This window comes from Alosa alosa, chromosome 10 (assembly GCF_017589495.1).
Source record: "Alosa alosa isolate M-15738 ecotype Scorff River chromosome 10, AALO_Geno_1.1, whole genome shotgun sequence".
NCBI classification, from domain to species: Eukaryota; Metazoa; Chordata; class Actinopteri; order Clupeiformes; family Clupeidae; genus Alosa; species Alosa alosa.
The window spans coordinates 33,430,607-33,444,317 of record NC_063198.1 but is presented as its reverse complement, the minus strand read 5'-3'; positions in this window follow the sequence as shown (position 1 = coordinate 33,444,317).

The following is a 13,711-nucleotide window of genomic DNA, read 5'->3' as shown; positions in this document are numbered from 1 at the left end:
GTTCTTTAAAACTGCTGTGCTAGTTATGTGGTGGTGTGTGCTGCTGTCATGGATTGGCTCTTCCACCTCTCACATGTGCATGGTCATGTTAAAGGAACACGCCGACTTTTTGGGACTTTAGCTTATTCACTGTATTCCCCACAGTTAGATATGTCGATACCCAGCCTTCTCATCTCCGTGCGTGTAGTTACTCAGTTGGCGCACCCACCGCTAGCCTAGGACAGCTACCTCGAAGTGGCCGGCTCTAATAATAATAATAATAATAATAATAATAATAATATGTTTATTTTATATAGCACCTTTCTCAAACCCAAGGTCGCTTTACATAGTAGGAAGGCAGGGAAACACAATAACAAATAAAGAAAACAACAGAGACAAGTCATCTGTAGGAGCTATGTGTTGGGTGTGGAGGAGAAGTGATCATTAAACAGAAAGGTCTTGAGATGTGCTTTGAAGAAGCCTCTAATAGCCAACACCTCCCACACCTACACGTTGTCACTGTTATCACAGCATGTAAATAGGAAAATGTTGGAGTTCTTTTGTCACTATTGGGAGGAATAGGCTATTGGAGCCAGCCCCTTGACTTGAATACAGACAATTAATAACAAACTTTTATATGCAACATTGATATAAATATCAAAAGCAGAAAGCAGAGCACCACAAGATAATTGCCATTTGTGAGATATTAATATGGTCATACTTGTCCTGTGATGAACAGTAACATGCAGCAGCAGCTCTGTGCTCTGTTCACACTGACTGCTGGGTTTGTTTCCAGACACACTGCTGGTGCCCTTGTGTTGCATGGTCATGTTGGCATGTTTAGTGCTTATTTCCAGACACACTGCTGGTGCCCTTGTGTTGCATGGTCATGTTGGCATGTTTAGTGCTTATTTCCAGACACACTGCTGGTGCCCTTGTGTTGCATGGTCATGTTGGCATGTTTAGTGCTTATTTCCAGACACACTGCTGATGGTGAAGCTTGTACAGTACACAGTAACATGCAGCAACAGCAACAGCTCTGTGCTCTGTTCACACTGACTGCTGGGTTTGTTTCCAGACACACTGCTGGTGCCCTTGTGTTGCATGGTCATGTTGGCATGTTTAGTGCTTATTTCCAGACACACTGCTGATGCCCTTGTGTTGCATGGTCATGTTGGCATGTTTAGTGCTTATTTCCAGACACACTGCTGGTGCCCTTGTGTTGCATGGTCATGTTGGCATGTTTAGTGCTTATTTCCAGACACACTGCTGATGGTGAAGCTTGTACAGTACACAGTAACATGCAGCAACAGCAACAGCTCTGTGCTCTGTTCACACTGACTGCTGGGCTTGTTTCCAGACATAGTGGAGAACGGAGGAACTGAAACACCTCCATACATCTTCATCCTGGTTGCTGTGCTGCTGTTGCCACTGCTGCTGGGAGGAGTCATATTCCTGTACATGAGACACAAAGGTAGGATAATACACAAAGGTATGCACAAACACATGGATGCATGACCACACACACACACACACACACAAAACAAAACATCTTTTAAGTGCAAAACACTTTGTTCCATTAGGCCAAAAAGGGGAAATTACAAAATCTGGACAGATGCAAGTGGATGAGCAAAAGGTAAGTTTATACGGCTATGCTTTTTTGACTCTATACTGGGCATTGTGTTCAATCCATTTGCACTTGACTTGTGACAGTGTTCTGTCTTTTTTATTCAGTGTGTGTGTGTGTGTGTGTATGTATGTGTTCACCTAATCTCATGCCTGCAATGCAAAAGCCCCAATGGTGTTCTCTTGATTTCTGTAGGATGACACTAGGGTGTACTGCACTGTTCAGGAAACCAGAGATGACATGTTCACACAAGCAGAAAACCAGGTTAGAGTGAATGAAATACCCTTTTGCTTGTTAAATAAGTTTGTGTTATAGGTGTACCTTTGTTTGTGTGCAAGTATAGTGTGTTATGTACAGCATATACTAAACTCTTCAGTTTGGTATCAGTTGGAAAATGACATGTTGTTTCCTGTAGGATGAGGTGACCTACTCAACCGTGATCCATAGTAACAAACACAGAGCAGCCCAAGTGGCGATGGACACAGGCGACAGCACAGAATACGCCAGAATCAAGAGAACATGAGCCACGACACCCTAATAACCCTAATGTGCCTCATGCAAACATATTTATATGATAGTGTTTTGGGTTTACCTTTGAGTGCTTCCAACCATTTCATTATAATTTGCAATGCTCACATCTGTAATGTTCTATACTTGTCACACTGTTATCACTGATGCTAATAATTTAATATTGAGTGGTGAATTTGACCAACACTCTGCCAGTGGCTGGTACATGTACAATCTTAAATTCCACCACTGGTCCATAATGTCATATACGTAATCTTGATCATGTACAGCTATGTAAGAATATCGCAAATTGCAGACAGTGGCTATTCTCAGAGACAGGCTTTTTCTGTGATAGGCAAGACCAGCAAATTCTGACTCTAGGACTAAGAGATGGTTAAATGTTGAACCTCAACTCAGAAGAGTGTTCAGATTTGGCAAATAGAGGCAAAAGTTGTGGCAAATGTGTTTTCTTTAAAATTGGGAATGTTTTTGTTTAAGCATTCAACATTGTTTACGTAACTGTAAAGAAAAAATATGAGCAACATTGCAATTGCCATGAATATTCGCCTCTATTTGCCAAGCATGAATACACCTCTGTCTTTAGACTCAACATATCACTAAACTCCACTTCATAGTATACCCCTCCTGTATGCATATCTGTGGCATGTTCAAATAAGACAAATGGTGTGCACACATCATATGTGAGTTGTGTCTGTGTGGACAGGCCTACAGTCTAATGTACGTCAAGGTACAAGACTGTTAAAAATCTCCTGGCTTTGCAAAAATGTTTCAAATAACTTTTAAGCACAAATATGTGGTTGTTTCATCATTATAATAGGAAAAAGGAAGTTAGAGTGAGGTTAAAAATAACAACATTCTCACTTTGACAGAGATACATCATCAAAAAAAGTGTTGAGTTTTCTGTGTTTTCAGTATCAGAAACCAGGACATATATGTTATAAAATGAAGTTGCCAGATCTTTTTTTATTATTCATGTCAGGGTTCATTTCTATCTACACTTCCTGTTCCTGTTTAGTACAGTGTGCTAATCCCATGATGGTTAGGCCTAACATAAAGAGGTCCGTATTTTCTTATGTCTTGAACGAAATGTGGGATTCACTATTTTGAGCTCACCCAAAATAAAACTTTCCTCTATCCATGATGCAGGACTTCTGCTCGTTTCTTGTGGTGAATAAAAATATATACGCATACAGTGGAAGAGATATGGGATGTGGATTTGAGAAATGACCTCAGGACAGACTCAAACCTGGTTGGCGCACATGGAGTAGACGCGAAAATCTCGAGCTCCCGTTTACCTTCGATAAAGTTTATCTATAACCCCATCTGACCAATGTTATACTACCAGTTATCTTCTTAAATTTATCTTTATTGCACTTTGCGGCACCTGACGACAAAAAATGACGTCCAAATCAGGGAAACAGAAGAAAGACGAGCAGACTAGCCTAACTATGGAAGCTATGACCACGCTCCTAGAACAGCACAGTAAATCCTTGGCTGCTGAATTTAAATCCACCCTAGGAGCGATGGACTCTAAGCTAGATCAAATTCGCTCATTGGTGGAAGACCACGGCCAGCGAATCTCTTCACTGGAGTCTTTTTCGGATGATGCTGATCGTCGCCTGCGAGACCTGGAGAGACTGTGCTCAAGTCTACGTGATAACGCTTCCAAGTTAGCTACTAAAGTCTCTGACCTAGAGGGGCGCAGTCGGAGGCAAAACATTCGCATTCTGGGTCTACCAGAGGCTACTGAAAGCGGAAGCCTCACACAGTTCTTCTCGGACCTACTCACCGAGGTCTTCGGTAAGGAGTTACTTCCATCCCCTCCAGAAATTGACCGAGCGCACCGTAGTCCAGCGACCAAGCCCAAGCCAGGGGAAAGACCGCGTCCGGTTTTACTACGCCTGCATCGCTTCCAAAATAAAGATCTCCTGGTCCGGGAAGCCCGTAAAAAGGGGAAGCTAATCTACCACAACATTCGCGTTGTAGAAGACTACAGTTCCGACGTCATGAGCCAGCGAGTTGAATATAAAGACGTCGTGTCTGAACTGTACCAGCGCGGACTACGACCAGCTCTTCTCTACCCTGCCAGCTCTTCTCTACCCTGCCAGCTCTTCTCTACCCTGCCAGGCTGCGTATCACCCTACCCGGTCCCCGTGGCGAAAAGAAATGGCTGCGGTCGGATCGCGTCAGCAAATACAGATCGCGTCAGCAAATACAGATCGCGTCTACATGTGGAGGATGATCTCTGTGTGGCCGTCTCCACAATTAAACCAAGAATGGACTTGCTGTGTTCCGCGCATAGCGCGCATCCATCTCATTAGATGAAATTAACGCTGAAACATAGTTGCCAAAATGTAAATTTGCGCAGCAACAATATATGTTTGTGGATATTACCCTGACTGAGATATTCTTCTGTTAAAGCAACACCAAAGAGTTTTTTGTACATTAAAATATTGTTTCCAAAATCATCAACTCGTAACAGGGTGAACCGCACTATGCAAGTTTGCAGGTCGGGTAGCGGATCTGTAGTTCGATGGAATGAGACATAAGAAACTACAAATTTGACTTGCTTCTGATGTCGCAATACATCATACTTTCATAAAATCATGCAACATATTCTACCTTGTCTGTGGACATTATTTCCAAAGCCAGTGCTGGGTAAACAAATAGCGTGCGTGCGACAGGAAAAGTGCTTTGGTGTTTCACTCATGTTACATGGATATTATTTTTTGCCTAAGGTATTCTGCTTTTATCATATAGTAAAGTTCTATATGTAAAATCATAACAGGCTGCTCTGTTCTTTTGTGTTGTCGTTAAGCCCGTGTTTGGATAAGCCTAGTGCGTATGGCCGGTGCGCACATTTTATTTTATTTTTTAAGACACATCCAGGGATAGTGGGGGTCGCCAGTCTCTGGCACGGTTATTTTGGAGGTCGCGGGTTGAAAAGTTTGGGAACCCCTGGGATAGAGAGTCCAGAATGAATTTCATCAAGCCAGTACCTTTCCGGAAATGTTGCTGCTGCAGCTGGCATCTTTAGGGTAAAGTCCGTAGGAGTCGATTGCCGACTGTGGAGTAACACGAAATTCACAATTTCGTCGCCGTTTTTAAAAAAAAAAAAAAAAACATAGTCCAGTATTTCTTTTGACATTGAAATGAAGTTGTATGCAACAGCAAACCCTAGCTTACTAACAGGTTGGAATTTTGAAATGTCACGTGACGTGATGTCGTCCAACGACGTGATGCAATCGACTCTTTACGGACTTTCCCCTAAAGATGCCAGCTGCAGCAGCAACATTTCCGGAAAGGTACTGTCTTGATGAAATTCATTCTGGACTCTCTATCCGACCACATAAAGACCTCGGGATACTTCGGTTTGGCTTTAGGGACCCTCTACTCACTACCACGTAAGTGTAATGTTGGTTGGAACTGTAGAAGATAGGGGTGTAAAGATTAACCGATACGTATCGGTATCCGTTTTTAACGTGTAAGATACGGCTACATCGATACGTGAAGCCCCGTATCGGAATAAAACTGAAATGAACCGGTCGTTATATCGATTTGAAACTATACGTGGCACGGAATTGTGGGTAATGCAGTTTATTTTGGCTACATTCATTGCCCAAAGTTGTCAAATGACCTCATTAACCATACATCTACTGCAACTTAAGCACGTGACAACTCACACTCGGTTGTTTGTTTTACAGTTTTTACTCTTTTGTTTTTCAAAATCCAGCGCGAAATTAAACGCTAAACAGCAACAATAGTCTGTAGAGTATAGCCTTATGTTTGATGAAGGGATTTCCTTAATGTTAAATAATAATTTGGCCTTTGCTAAAACGATGCACAAATTATTAGCCAATTATTTTGTTCATATTCACTCAGACTTGTGGCATTATAGTAGCCTAGAAATCTAGACGCACCCTAGCGGCGGCAAATTAATTTGCTCAGCCTGTACGTCTAGTATCGAACCATAGGAATTTCTATTGGCTTAACACCGTGGATGTTCTCCAATCACAGCTCTATTTCGTTAGAGAGTCTTAAAGGCGGGCTTAACAGGATAACGACATCCTGCGACGGTGAACAACAAGGAAGGTGGCTATGGCGAACGAAGAGCGGTTGTTTGAATTGGCGTTGGCGTCAACTTTGGAGGAGTTGGACTTGTGCTTTTCTTTGAAAGTAGAGCAACACAATGCACTTAAGTCATTCCTTTCGAAGAAGGATGTATTTGCCGTTTTGCCGACCCGGATACGGATATGGTCGTGAAGGCTGGCCTATTGCATGCCTAGGCAGTTTGAAAGACAATTCTCTGCCCACCCCTTGGATTAAGCAGGTGAATGATTCGATTCCAGACTATACATTTCAATGATATAGGATGGCCCGCCAGGCTAGCATTATAGGTTTCTGCATTAGGTCTACCGTTGGAACAAAATAAGTGAGAGTTCATTGAGAGTTCCCAGAGAGTTCATTGATATGTAGGCCTATTTTATTCTTGTAGGCTATATGAGAAAAGGCCAAGAGTGTCTTAAGCACTGTTTTATTTTATTTCGGTATTGTCTTACCTCAACAAGGCTACAGCTCCATGAAAACAATCAGATATAACTATATAAAATCTATAAAAAAAATATGTATTTGGCTGCTGTGTTTGACTGAAATGTAGACTATTCTTTTTTCATTTCAATACAGTATATGAAACAAACCTCAGTTTAGATAATCATATTCATTTTTTTGCCTAATTGACAACCATGACCATGATAATTGATAATATAAAATTAATGTGCACCTTGAGCAAATGATAAAAAATCTTTCAGAATGCTTTCCATTCTTGAACTGCATCGAATCGCATCGCATCAAATCGTACTGAATCGTTTTTTATGAACATGTATCTTTTCTTGTATCGAATCGTGCCCATGTATCTAGATGCGAATCGTATCGTCTTTTACATGAGAGATTCACACCCCTAGTAGAAGAGGTATAAAAATAGCGTTTTGTAGCGGCGAAATGACATGCCCTGGTCACTTCCAGGCTAACGAGTTTTGACTAAAAACGGTAAAATCAAACTTTCTCAAAACACATCCGAATTACATGATTTTGATGTCAACTCAACGTATGTACTCCCAATCATCCGTAAATTGATCTAAAGTGCATTTTACTCCGGATAATTCCTTTAAAGAAAGGTCTTGCTTAACTGACTAATGTTAGCTCGCATTAGGTCTCACTGTCAATGCGAACGACGCTTAGCACTAGCTAGTGGTGGGTTTAATTTGTCCTTATTTATTATTGTTATGCATATTACTTGTGCATATTGTTTTTGGCTAGCAAGTACCTGGTTCGTTGCTATATTTTTCGTCAGTAGTGTTTCCAGTTTAACTTTTGTTCTCAAATTGGCATTTTCCTTGCCAGGTTTATAATGTTGTTATAAGTAGCCACAGGCTATGTTTTGTTGTAGCTGGTTGAATGACGTATTAGCCCATTCTAGTCTAATTGTTATTCTGAACTTTTTAAAATCTTAAATGACATCTGGGCTCAGGGAAATTTAAGAAGTTTTCTTTTTTTTTCTTTATGGGGTTTGGACTTTACCTGAAACAGGTTTGGGATTTTTGAGATGCCCTATGAGATGCCCTGTTAGGGTGACCAGATTTGAGTTTGTGAAAAAGAGGACACTTCAGCCAAAAAAGACTATTTTGAACACTTGTAATTGGAAAGTTTTAAATGTGCAAAAACAATAATTACAATAAAAGCAGCTGGGCTGTTGAGCTCTATACACGCAAGATACATTTGGATGGCGACCCATCTTTAATGTTGCATATCTCTAAATTTGATCCAAGATGTTTCTGAAAATACAAACTGAATCTTTTACAGTAGCCTAGCTCTATAATTTTGACAATCTGTTTTAGAGTTTAATAATCCTGACCTGTGAAAACAGTTGTGTTGATGGGGACTGATGTGGATGTTGTCCATTTCCTTTTACCTATTCAATCATGTCTGGTCTATTATTAGGCCTACCTCTTTTCAATCCATTATTATTAGATATTTCTTTTGTAAAGAAATAGGCCTACATCTATCCCTCATGTTATGCCAACATATTTAATTCACCTGAATATAGGCTACAGTAGATAAAGGATTATTGACATCTGCTGTTGTCAGTGTGCAGGCTATCCTTTAAAGGCAGTTTAAAGGGATAACCAAAGTGCAGTTTCCTACCAGAAACTAGAAAGTTGCTAGGTCGGCAATCGTCTAGAGAAGGCCACTCAGACTATGGCAGAAGTGCCGTTCGTCATGTTATATGTTTTACAGTCTAGTTATGAGGTTATGTGCCATCAAAATGATTTTGGAGACGTAATGTTAAGGTCGAAAAACTCTGTCACTTTAGCTGATGAGCTCTCACCCCTCACTGCCGTTTGATGCTTTGCTGAACATTGTGTAGCCTACCTGAAGGTCGTTGACACCTTTATTTGCGACCGACAAGTAGGCCTAAGTGCCTGCTTTGCAGGTCAGCACTCAGCTTCATGTTGATTTCGACAGAGACAAAAACATGGAAATGTACCTTTTAAATTGCAGTGAACTTACACTAAACAAGGACGTTTGCGCTATTGAGGTGACTGACTGACCAATTAAATGTTTACAGAGATTACTATCGACCAATGACGGTAGCTAAGGTCAGCTCTACACACTTTCCACTCAATGCAAAGCGAACTGTAGGGGGAGGCTGTGACTATATTTGAATGAAAGACATAGATACGCTATGAATGAAAGAGAGAGCAATGCAAATTCGCTGTAAACACGTCTGAGGCTAGAATAAGAAAATCCCGGACAACTTTGAAATTCCACCCTGACACATTTTTAGGTTTCAAAAAGAGGACATGTCCGGGCAAAAGAGGACGTCTGGTCACCCTACCCTATGTGAAGTGTGTTTGGTCACACAATGGTTGTGTTTAAAAGGGTGCTGCTTTATGACCTAGCAGCACTATGGGTGAAGGGTGAAGGGGTTCATTACTCAGCTGGGGTTTTTTTTTCTTCTTTTTTTCTCCAACTGGTACCCTAAGTTTTTTCACTTATATTTTTGTTTGGGATTTCTTTTTTCTTTTCAAAGGCCTATTCTCACTCTGTTGTGCCAATGAGACTGCATGCTACATGTGTACATGCAATCTGCCTGTATTCAGCTGCACTAGCTGGATATGGGTAGTAATGTAAATTTTATTTCTTGGAATGTCAAGGGTCTAAACCACCAGGTTAAGAGGAATAAGGTTCTGGTACATCTAAAGCAGCTGAAAGCTGGAGTTGCATTCTTGCAAGAGACCCACTTAATAGACACCGACTGCTCCCGCATAAGAGGGAATTGGGTTGGTCAACTGTTTTGCTCCTGTTTTCAGGCCAAATCAAGGGGAGTGGCTATTCTAATAGAGAAAAACATACCTTTTGAGTCCTCCAGCGTTATCAAAGACAAGAATGGTCGCTAATTCATTGTAATTGGAAAGCTGTTCAATACCCAAGTCGTACTAGCTAATATTTATGCTCCAAATTTTGATGATGTTGCCTTTTTTGACCGCTACTTTTCACTCCTCCCTGACTTAAGCACACACTGCCGACCCAGTACTGGACACTAGGGGGAGATTTCAACAACTGGTTAGACCCAGTACTGGACACTGCCTGATACTAGACTAGGGGGAGATTTCAACAACTGGTTAGACCCAGTACTGGACACTGCCTGATACTAGGGGGAGATTTCAACAACTGGTTAGACCCAGTACTGGGCACTGCCTGATACTAGGGGGAGATTTCAACAACTGGTTAGACCCAGTACTGGGCACTGCCTGATACTAGGGGGAGATTTCAACAACTGGTTAGACCCAGTACTGGACACTGCCTGATACTAGGGGGAGATTTCAACAACTGGTTAGACCCAGTACTGGGCACTGCCTGATACTAGGGGGAGATTTCAACAACTGGTTAGACCCAGTACTGGGCACTGCCTGATACTAGGGGGAGATTTCAACAACTGGTTAGACCCAGTACTGGACACTGCCTGATACTAGGGGGAGATTTCAACAACTGGTTAGACCCAGTACTGGACACTGCCTGATACTAGACTAGGGGGAGATTTCAACAACTGGTTAGACCCAGTACTGGACACTGCCTGATACTAGGGGGAGATTTCAACAACTGGTTAGACCCAGTACTGGGCACTGCCTGATACTAGGGGAGATTTCAACAACTGGTTAGACCCAGTACTGGGCACTGCCTGATACTAGGGGGAGATTTCAACAACTGGTTAGACCCAGTACTGGACACTGCCTGATACTAGGGGGAGATTTCAACAACTGGTTAGACCCAGTACTGGGCACTGCCTGATACTAGGGGAGATTTCAACAACTGGTTAGACCCAGTACTGGGCACTGCCTGATACTAGGGGGAGATTTCAACAACTGGTTAGACCCAGTACTGGACACTGCCTGATACTAGGGGGAGATTTCAACAACTGGTTAGACCCAGTACTGGACACTGCCTGATACTAGACTAGGGGGAGATTTCAACAACTGGTTAGACCCAGTACTGGACACTGCCTGATACTAGGGGGAGATTTCAACAACTGGTTAGACCCAGTACTGGACACTGCCTGATACTAGGGGGAGATTTCAACAACTGGTTAGACCCAGTACTGGACACTGCCTGATACTAGGGGGAGATTTCAACAACTGGTTAGACCCAGTACTGGACAGGTCCTCTCCCAGTCCTGCAGTGACACGCAAATCACCTGGCCACATACATTCTTTTCTTTCTGAATATGGCAGCTCTGATATATGGCGTTTTTTACACCCTGGAAAGAGAGAATATTCTTTTTTTTTCCAAGGTACATCACAATTACACTAGAATAGACTATTTCTTTGTTGATAAAAAAGCTTATTCCACATGTTCGCACTTGCGAACTTCATAGCATTGTAATATAAGACCACGCTCCACTAGCTTTAAGCCTGTCCCTCCCTGGCATTGGTCAGGCTAGGAGACAGTGGCGGATGAACTCCTCTCTTCTCTCAGATATGGTATTTGTAACTTGGCTATCAGGTCACATAACTTTCTTTCTCGAAACAAATATGACACCTGAAGTTTCCTGCTTAACTATATGGGACACCCTAAAAGCCTACCTAAGGGGTCAAATCATATCCTTTTTAGCCAATAAGAATAGAAGCCTTAAAAAAAGCGTTTAGACCTTTCAACTCAAATTTTACAACTGGATAGGGAATATGCACAGGCCCCTACACCTGAATTGTATAAAAAACGTCTTGAACTCCAAACAAAATTTGACCTCCACTCCACATATCATATAGAGAACTTGTTGCGTAGGACTAAGAGTATGTTTTATGAGCATGGTGAAAAATCTGGTAAGATTCTGGCAAATCAACTTAAAGGTATAAAAGCCAAACAAATCATCACAAAAATACGCAGCAATGCTGAGGTGTCTTCTGACCCTACTAAAATATACAACATGTTCAAAGAATTATACTCTAGATTATATTCTTCTGAATCCCACTCTAACTCCCAAGCTATGGAGACTTTTTTTTAGTCAAATAGACTTCCCAACTCTACCAGAGCACCTTAATCAGGACTTATATCAGTTGAGGAAATTACAGAGGCCATATCATAGATGCAGAGCGGGAAGTCCCCAGGCCCTGATGGTTTCCCAGCCGATTTTTATAAAACGTTTGGGTTTGGGCCAAACATAATCTCCTGGATTAAATTGCTCTATATGCTTCCCCCTCTGCGTCCATAGTTACAAACTCTGTGTGCTCTGTATCATTCCGCCTGCAACGTGGAACCCACCAGGGCTGTCCTATAAGTCCCTTGCGTTTTGATTTAGCTATTGAGCCACTAGCTCTGGCCCTACGTAACTGTCGCCACCTTTCAGGGATTCATAGGGGGGGTATAGAAAACAGGGTCTCCCTTTATGCAGATGATCACCTCCTTTACATCTCTTACCCAGAAACCTACATAAAAGCGTACTTTTTCCAGTCAACGACCTTGCACTTAAATTGGATTACTCAAACATACCTCTTAAACTTGAAAATTAACATTTAACCTACCTTGGAGTCACTATTACACGAAAGTATACGCATATCTTTAAAGAAAACTTTGTGAAATGCCTGAACTAAAGAGGATTTATCAAAATGGTCACCCCTATCCATGACACTGATGAAATGAATGAAAATACTTCCTAAATTCTTATATCTTTTTCAATGCGTCCCTGTTTTTATACCCAAGTCATTTTTTAACTCTTTAGACTCTCTCATTTCATCGTATATTTGGAAGAATAATAATGTACTTTGTCTGTGTCAATCGAAAAACAATAAAAAGAATTTTGAAAGAGGACAGACTCAAACCTGGATCCTTGTGGATACTGGGCCATAAACCTCTGAAGGTCGCCTACAAATTGGACCCAAACTTGCCATCTTTGCCTATATAAGAACATCCGGAACATTTCCTTATATGGGCAAAGATGGCATCTTTGGGTCCTTTTTACAGAGGTCTATTTGTGTGGTATGGGATGCTGCCTCTTGCACCACAGCTCCCCCCACTTCTCGACCTCAGTTTTGGTATATCCTTATTGTACAGTATCTCCAAAACACACGCAGCAAACACTGACAGTACACAGAGATGTCTTGATGGACTTTGAGAGGAAGGTGGCCTGCCATGCTTTGACCCTTAGAAGAGGACTGGTTTGGAGCTCAGCTCAGCTCACCTCACAGCATGGGGGAAGTCTCTCACTGCCTGCAGCATGGGGAGGCAGCTGTCCATACGCCATCTACTGGTTCAACTCCATCACTGCGGTTTACACCACTGATTTCCCACCCTGAATTATTATACCTATATCATTTACTATGACTTCTGGACATGAAAACAACGTCTAACAAACAGTGAATATGTCTCCAAGCAGTCAGCCTCTGGTGTAGTTGGCTACCTCTGCAACTCCATTTCCCAGGTCAGAGCAGTGGCCTCCCTGCTCCTCATTTCCTGTTCCTGCTCCACATTTCCTGTTCCTGCACGTGCACCGTCACATCGCATTACATTTACTTTTACTCATTTAGGAAACGCTTTTATCAGAAGCCCCACATTCCCGGCTCTACAGTGACAACGGCTAACATATCAAACATGGCCAGCACCCGTGGGCACCCTCACACCTCAGTCAGCAGCTCGGACATCTCTCACGGGCACCATGAACCACTTTTATCCCTCGCCTCACCACCCACGTGGGCACTGCAGGCATGCTCAGAGTGGGCACTGCAGGCATGCTCAGAGTGGGCACTGCAGGCATGCTCAGACTCAGAGTGGGCACTGCAGGCATGATCAGACTCAGAGTGGGCACTGCTCATACTCAGAGTGGGCACTGCAGGCGTGCTCATACTCAGAGTGGGCACTTCAGGCATGCTCATACTCAGAGTGGGCACTGCTCATACTCAGAGTGGGCACTGCAGGCATGCTCAGACTTAGAGTGGGCATTGCGTGAACAGTGACGAGGGTTTCACACTGCAGCTTATCGACTGGTGTGCTGATAATGATTGTGACCTTGTCTTAATCATTTTTCTG